General features: G+C 43.1%; 1 long non-coding RNA gene across 2 annotated transcripts; it reads left to right on the top strand.

Annotated features, from left to right (window-relative positions):
* Positions 1–4,653: 4,653 nt before the first annotated feature.
* Positions 4,654–6,876, top strand: LOC131837986 (uncharacterized). Of its 2 annotated transcripts, XR_009356399.1 has the most exons (4): positions 4,654–4,751; positions 5,159–5,448; positions 5,973–6,255; positions 6,540–6,876. It is a non-coding gene; the product is annotated as an uncharacterized LOC131837986 (long non-coding RNA). The 2 variants fall into 2 exon arrangements; XR_009356398.1 differs by lacking the exon at positions 4,654–4,751 and having other exon boundaries at positions 5,077–5,448.
* Positions 6,877–8,780: the final 1,904 nt, after the last annotated feature.

Here is an 8,780-nt window from a genome sequence, read left to right as displayed (position 1 = left end):
CAAGGCCCTAATCCACAGCCCTGTTGAGGTTTCCAGCCAACAGCCAAGCCTGAACTTTCCAGTCATTTGAGTGAAGCTTTGAAGTGGCTCCTCTGGCCCCCAGAATTCAGGTTTTCTTCATATGAGCAGTGCCTGTTCCCAGTTGAATTAGATAACATAGCATAGGAAGGAAGAATTTGATCTTATGAGTAAGTCAACAAGTGTGTTATTCAAGTAGAATGCCTTGATAGAGCTGGACATGTTGTCAAAACATTGAAGTGCTTCTGACTTGGTTTAGTGAATAGCTACTGCCTTGAGCATCTCAAGTGCTACCACCCTCAGACCCCAAATCCCATCCCACCACCCTGATCTCCCAGGCTCTCTCCCCAAACCCCTCGGGCCACCCCCCACTCCAGATGAATGCCTGGTTCAGTGAGGGAATTTTCAGGGATCCTGCCCCAGTTCTTTGGTGTCTACTTTAACTGGTGGGGTATGAACCATGCTATACGGGTTGAAGAATTTTGAGTATCACTTCTTCTTCTTTTTTTTTTTTTTTTACTTTATTTATTTACATGACAGAGATCACAAGTAGGTAGAGAGGCAGGCAGAGAGAGAGAGAGAGGAGGAAGCAGGCTCCCCGCCAAGGAGAGAGCCTGATGCAGGACTTGATCCCAGGACCCCGAGACCATGACCCGAGCCAAAGGCAGAGGCCCAACCCACTGAGCCACACAGGTGCCCTTGAGTATCACTTCTTAAGGCAAATATACACACATACACACACACACATAAATACAGAGTGATCACACCATACATACTGTTTCTTGGTGATTTTTTTTTTCCCTGTTTGGCTTATGTCTATACTCTCTTCTCCTGCTTTCACATTATATTCCACCCACCACCCCCCAAACTGCCCCAATAGACTATAATGAAGTGACACTATGTGACTTCTTTGATTATAAACGGACGCCTCCTACCAGGTATCCTTCCATATCTTTCATTATGTTGCTTATAAAATTAAATCAAAATGTGCATGCATATTCATACATGTACATTCTGATTGGTTTTGCCCTATTTGGTTGAGACTTCTCTCAGTCTCTAGTTTCACACCCTCCCCATCCCAGAAGGCAGAGGGATTTGCCCAATTGGTGATTGGGGGTAGAGGAACTGTATATGTTCACTCAGCACTATCTTTCTCCCTCTTGGCCATGAGAAAGGAAGCATAGTCAGCTTCACCCCTGCAGGGCCGTAAGAGAAAGTGGCAGTGTTGGGAGCCATGACTGGGTCCATCTGTCCAATGCCGAGATGGAGCATTGACCTGCCTGCTCTGTTTAGCTCCATAAGCCCTGCAAGCCAGCAGAAGCATTATCAGGAGTTGCCATGGCGTTCCTGTCTCCCTCAGCCTAAGTCCCACGTTTGCCTCCCAGTGGAAGGGAAGTTATTTATTGGGTCCCCAAAAGTCCCATCCCGGCCACAGACAACACCAGCATTTTGTAGCCAGTGGTAGGTAAAGTAGCCACAGGGAACAACTGGACCTGCTCGGCGTCCCCATGGTCACCCCCAGTGTGCCAGCACTCACATGCTCACGTGCCTGAACCCTTTCCCCACTCATCCCACCAGCGGGAAGCAGGCCCCAAGAGGAATAGAGAAGAGAGGCCAAGCACCATGTCATAGACAGCTGAGCTCCCACTGAGGGGGTGGGCTGTGAACTGGACAGGAGCCTGCGATTTTAATAATCCACTCTAAAGACAAGCACTGGAATGGGCTTAATTTAGCCACAGAGACCCAGGAGCTGCTACTTGGCATAATTAAATTTTTTCCAGCTCCAGAGTGAATTGAGATTCTTGAAAGCCAAGTTATTGGGAAAACGAAAGTGTTCCATGTTGTTTGCCACTGAATAGCACTTCTCAAATCTCCAGACATGAAGACGGGATCACTGACAAAAGATGGAGAGACATCTCTCTGGTTCACACTTGTGGGCCTTTCCATGGCCCAGCAATATTCCTGCATTCTAGTGCCAGGAGACCTCAACATAAATTAGCTTAAAGAGTCTAGTACTCGTGAGGAGGGAACTAGTGACAATGCTTTAATAAAGAAAGACAATAAAGGTGAGTGGAGTAATTAGATGAAAGGAATGTTTTATTGATTTGGGAAAAGGAAAGGCATAAGAGGAGAAAGGGAAATGAGTCAATCATTCTAGAGTGATGGGTTGAAGATATTCAGTCTAATCAACATAGACAGCAATACCACTGGGCACCATGCAGATAAATAGCTTGCAATGGCTAATTAAGCTTATATATTGAGATTCATGCTTTTGTGTCCTATTTAAGAAATCTTTGCCTACTGCAAGGTACGAGCCTTTGGAATGTTAACTAGGAAATCTGAGCAAAATACTGTATTTAAGGGACGCCTGGATGGCTCAGTCAGTTAAGCTTCTGCCTTCAGCTCAGGTCATGATCCTGGGGTCCTGGGGTCCTGGGATCAAGTCCTGATCAGGCTCCCTGCTCAGCCAGGAGTCTGCTTCTCCCTCTGCCTGCTGTCTCCCTGCTTGTGCTCGTGTTCTCTCTCTGACAAATAAATAAAATCTTTTTAAAAATACTGAATTTCAGGGGCGCCTGGGTGGCTCAGTGGGTTAAAGCCTCTGCCTTTGGCTCGGGTCATGATCCCAGGGTCCTGGGATCGAGCCCGGCATCAGGCTCTCTGCTCAGTGCAGAGCCTGCTTCTCTCTCTCTCTCTCTCTCTGCCTGCCTCTCTGCCTACTTGTGTTCTATGTCTGTCAAATAAATGAATAAAATCTTAAAAAAAAAATACTGAATTTCAGTAATTCCTTCACATATATACTAAATATTTACACTATTTACAAATATATTTACAAATATTTACACTATTAAAGATGTGTAATATGTGAAATATTAAACATAAATATATTGGATATATAAAAAATGAGCATTCTAGGAAAATGCATTCATACTGTGTGAAAGTGGTTTACAATACTTTAATAATGAGCTAAAGAAAAACAACTTTTAAGTTATCTCTTTTTAAATTTCTAACAAACTTGCCTCAATCTACTCTTCCAACAAATTGTCTTCGCAGAGACTAAATAGTTCAGTCCAGTATAACTTCTTCATTAGAATTGCCTTTTTACTTACCATTCTCCAGGAACTCCTCCAGTCAGCAGCTTCTTTGGCATTCCGGAAAGCACCTCCTAAAACTGTAACATGAACCAATTTGCAAAGATTTTATACTTGCAGCCGGATGATTTTGCATTTGCCAGGCTAAGCATCTTAAGGAGGCAACGCACTGTGGGACACAGAACATGCCCTTCGGAGCCACATGACCTGTGCAGGGATCCTGCACCTGCCATTGACTGGTTGTGTGATCTTGAACAGGTCACCTCCACTTGCTGTTCTTTCTTTCCCCTATCAGTTCTTTCAGCTACTGTTTCAACTTCGCAACCTGAAACAGCAAACATATCACACAGTTTCCCAGGGTAGGAATATGGGAGGGACTTAGCTGGATTGTTCCAGCTCAGGGTCTTTCTTGAGGGTGCAGTGAAGACATGTGCCAGGACTGCAGTCCCAGAGGCTTGACGGGGGCTGAAGGATCCAATTCCCTCACTGACGTGGCTGTTGGCAGAAGGCCTCAGTAACTCACTCCGTGGGCTTTTTCATAAGGCTGCTCTCACAAGTCTGCATGACATGGCAGCTGGCATTTCCCCCCCACCCCCGCCCCATGACTGAGAGACCCCAGAGGTAGCAAGGAGAAGGTGCAGTACCTTCTATGATGCTGTCACTTCTGCTGCATTCTATTCATTAGAAGTAAGTCACTGAGTCAATGGGAAGGGAATTAAGAGTTCACCCTTTGGAGGGAGGAATGTCAAAGGATTTATGGTTTAAGATCATCACATCAAAAAAAAAAAGATTTTTTGATTAAAGAATCAAAAGCAAATACCTAGAACATTGCTGGTTTCAAGGTATCTATGCATGTACTTAGTCTTTATTAGATACCTATGATCATACTATAGGCTAAGCATAAGATCATGGTCCCTGCCCTCACGAAACTCGAAGTTTAAGGGGAAGATAGACATTAATCAAAGAATACACAAATATAAAATCGCTGTGCTCAGTACAATGTAGAGGGACTGGAGCTACTCAGGAAAGGCTTCTTTGAGGAAAAGATGTCAATGCTGAGATCTCAAGGATGAGTAAGGTTAACCTAGGTGCAGAAGACAGAGAAGTGTGTTCTAGCTGAAAGGGACGATAGAGGCAGATCTTGTGGGTGGGAGCACGGAGAGCACAAGGAACCCATCAGGCTGGTGTGGCCAAGGCAGAGGCAGCTCCGTGTGGAGGGCAGGAGTGGTAGCCAGGGGCCAGCCTCTGCTCTGCTTATCTGTGCCTGTCATGAGTTTGCTGGTAGCCAGGGAGGAGTGCTGACCACAAAAGGGTGTGAAAGAACTTTTTGGGATGATGGACTGTTCTGTGTCTTGATCATGGGGTGATTCTAAGATTCTAGTTGTCGAACTCAGAACTATAGACTAAAGAAAGGTTAAGTTTTACTCTATGTAAATTAAATCTCAGTACATCTGAGTTAAAAAAGCTATGCTTTCATGCAAGCACTTTAATGGAGGCCAAAACATTGACTTTTTCTATAATATGCATTTGGATTTCTTCCAAAAAGGTTTAGTGCCCGCAGTATCAACAGAAGAGTGCCCAGCTGAAGTCTGACCTGTGTAGTGGTGCTGTAGCTAAACCGTGCATGCAGTCATTGAGCTCTACGTGAGTGTGTTTTTGTTCTGGTGCGGGAATAAACACATAGCAAAGTAAACTAAATATAGTATAGTTCTTGGCACTAAAAGAAACATGTTTTCACAACTGTGGAAAGTATAAAGGGAGGGAAAATTTCAGAGGTAATAAATTAAGCTCTTTAATGTAAATGATGACTTTTGGGTTGCTCTGTTTTTATCCTGAAGAGATGTTGCTGTATGAATGCAATTCTAAGATCAACGAGAGTGCTTAACAATGGAATGTAAGAGATTGTTATTTTGTTGCAAAACCAGTAACAGGTATGAAGCCAAACTGGTTTCCCTGTTAGGACTCCTCTCATCCCATGAGCTATGGCGGAGTTTGCCGTATGTGACTGCTGTCACAAAGTATGTCACAAACAGAAATGTATTCTCTTACAGAAATGTATTCTGGAGGTCAGAAGTCCAAAACCAAAGCGTCAATAGGGCTGTCCCCTCCTTGATGACTCCAGGGGAGAATCTGTCCCCTGACCCTTCCAGCTTCCGGTGGCCCACAGCACTTCCAGTCTTTGCTTCCGTGGTCACATTGCTGCCGCCTCTTCTGTCAAATCTTCCTCTGCCTCATTCGTATAAAGACACTTGTCACTGGATTATTTAAACTCCTGTGGATAATCCTGGATAAGCAGCCTCTTGAAAAATCCTTAACGTCATCCCATCGTTTGCCATATCAGGTAATACTTTTTTTTTTTTTTTTTTTTTGCCATATAAGGTAATAATCACAGGTTTTGGGGGGGATTAGAATGTGGACAGATTTTTTTTTTTTTAAGATTTTCTTTATTTATTTGAGAGGGAGAGAAAGAGAGCATGAGCAGGGGGAGAGGCAGAGGAAGAGGCAGACTCCCCACTGAGCAGGAAGCCCAACACGGGACTCGATCCCAGCACCCTGAGGTAGTGACAGAAGCTCATGGCAGATGCTTAACTGATTTGAGCCACCCAGGTGCCCCTAACTGCAGACAGATCTTTTTGGCTCAGTCTACCACAATCACTGAGTTCTCTAAAGGTTCTAGCATAGTCATTTTTATAGTGATGTAAGTTTAACTGAATTGTTCTCCACACAGAAGTAATGTGGATGCCGTGAGCATGTAGATGGGGGCATAGTTACGCCAGGCTCAAACCCAGCCTGTAGGACTCCAATGTTCATGCTCTTAACCACAAACCAGTATCGTCACCTTCTTAACCTTTTTTTGTGTGTTAGCTGTCAGTATGCTCAAAAGTCAGCAGTTACAGAAAGGAAGCATGGACTCCAGTCGCATCAGTATCCCCTGGAGCTCCCATGGACATAAGAATCCCTTTTCACGACCACTGCTGCTTCCAGAAAAGATTCCCCCTACTGTGCTCAAGATGGTGCATAGATTTTCTGCATTGGAGCAACCAGGAAGCCGAATTCTTTCTTGCCAGTTCCTTTCGACTTGCAGCTCAGAGCTCCAGAGTTCCAGTCTGGCAAGGAAAAATGACCCTGACAATTGTCTGCCTTCCCAGTGAGTTCTTGAGGGGGGTTGGCTCAATCTAGTGAGAAACAGCCCTGATTGGGGACATTCATAATCAGCTTCTCATCTCGAAGCAGAGAATCTCTGGCCTGCAGGCCTCATAAGAACACGGGAGCATAAATCCTGAAGACGTATGAGGCACTTGATATTTCATATGCGTTTAGCTAAAATTAATTACCCAATTAATCTCCAAGGATGATAACCAAATGAGCTCTTCTACAAATTATCATTATTTATTAACAGATCAGAAAGCTGATGAGGATATTTTACATAAGTTTCCACAGGGGAAACGAGTCACCGAGAAACCAGATGCCAGTCCCTTCAAGGTCTCCTAGTGGAAAAGCAACAGAACCCAAAGTCACTGTGGAAGTAGGACCTGTGGAAGGAGCACACCAGGATCTGCCCATCTTGCTGTGTAAAAAATCATGAAGTAGTAGAGACCCCTGGAGGCTTCTATTTCTCTATTTCTCAACCACAACACTGGAATTCTGCCCTTGCTTCTCTTGCTGAGTTGACAAGGAAGTATTCATGGAAATGAAAATGTTATATTCTGGAAATGTTGATTGACTTGCATATTAAGTTACTTTAAAATAAATTATAATTGAGCAAGAATGTTTTTATTTATTTTTGTTTTTTTAAAAAGATTTTAAAGTAATCTCTATCCCCAACATGGGGCTCGAACTCACAACCCCAAGATCAAGAGTCACATGCTCTACTGACTGAACCAGCCAGGTGTCCTAAGCAAGAATGTTTTTAAATCATGGATCCCTTAAAAAAAAAAAAAAATCATGGATCCCTTAACAATTGTTTATTACATAACTGGCTTTGCTGATGCTACGTCATGGCTGAGAACACAGGCTCTACAGGGAGATGGCAGGATTTGAATCTCACTTACTACCTGAGTTACTTTGGGCAAGTTACATGCCTCTGTAACTTGGATGTGTTCCCCCACATTTCTCTGTCTCCACAGCATGGCACAGACTGAGCGTCCAGCAGGCTCATGAACCCCCTCATACACCTCCTCCCTGTCCTTCACCCCCTCTCCATGTCTGTCTGTCTTGCCCCATGTCTCTGTTTTTCTATTGCCTTCTCTGTCTCTCTTCTCTCTACCTTCCATTTCTTTTCACCTTGTTCTTCCTGTTTCATCACCATCCATGACAATGAGGAATGCTATGATTGTCTGAGTCTACTTCCAGGAAATATTTTGTCTCATAAATTATCAGAGAAAATCAACTGAGTCTGAGAAGGCATGTGAATTCATTCTTGCTGAATTGACTCTGTCTGTGCCTTTACCCCTCCCCTTTTTATCTATCTCTGTCTACTTTCTTCTCTGTTGCCACCTCTCTCTCTGCATCTCCTGCATGTCTTACTGTCGCCTTGTTTCTTGGTCTGCATGTCTTTATTTATCTCTGTATCTCTCTGTATTGCTATCTGTTGCTCTGTGTGTGTGTGTGTGTGTCCCCTCAGGTGTGAGATGAATTCCCTGGGCACTCTGAAGACCTTCTGATGGTGAAGTACAGGAGGAAAAACCTCAGATTGTTTGTGCCTCCTCCTACTTTAGGATATGATAGAGAAAACTGCTTTCTCTAGTTTGAGAAAGTCCCTCTAGTTAGCCCCCGAAGTAGCAATGACTTTAAGCAGTGTATCTCTGAACAGGTGTCTAAGTGGACCAGAGATGTTGATTCTAATCAAGACAACTTACATGGACGTTAACTGGGCATATATTTAATGACACATGTAATTATGATTGTACAGCATGGTAATTAAGCATAAATGATAAGGGGCTAATGTAAATTACTGTAATTAGTATTACTTTTTCACAGCTAAGCCAAATTTCATTTCCCCTTTCTACACTGCTAATTCACCAGTATCTGTAATCAGTGTTAATGTTGATAATTTCTTGATGTCACATTCTGCTTAATCATCACATCCCATCAACATACACAGATCCAGACACACACACACACACACACACACATCACTTGCTGGCCCTGGAGCAACCAAGATCTCTTTAGAGAGGCTTGACCACTGGCTGAAGTCATCTGTGAATTCCCTTCTAATCCTGAAATTCTATTTTAAAAATAATAATGAGGGATGAAAACATAGAAATGAGTAGGTTTTAATGCCTTCCTAATTATCACCATCATCATCACAAAAAATGATAGTAATTGGATTTTAATATATACCATATGTTCTTTTCATGCATGATACCTTTAAATTTTGAGGTAGGCATTATTCCTCATTTCCCAAATGAAAAAACTGGAACTTTTTGAGGTTAAGTATTTGCCCACAGTCATGGAGCAATTAAGTAGGAAGTCAAAATTCAGATTCTGGGGATTTGGACTTTGAAGTCCATGATATGTCACCAATTTGTTCTTCTAACAAAATAAAAATACTAAGGACAGATATTTCCTTCCCCTGAATCTTAATTATTTTAACTATGTTCATAGGGAAGATCTGTCTTATTTTTAGTGTTAGGAAGGAAGATCTTCCTCTGTCCTACAAGGTCCTTCTAG

Source organism: Mustela lutreola, chromosome 8, assembly GCF_030435805.1.
Source record: "Mustela lutreola isolate mMusLut2 chromosome 8, mMusLut2.pri, whole genome shotgun sequence".
NCBI classification, from domain to species: Eukaryota; Metazoa; Chordata; class Mammalia; order Carnivora; family Mustelidae; genus Mustela; species Mustela lutreola.
This window is presented reverse-complemented; position numbering and strand designations above follow the sequence as displayed.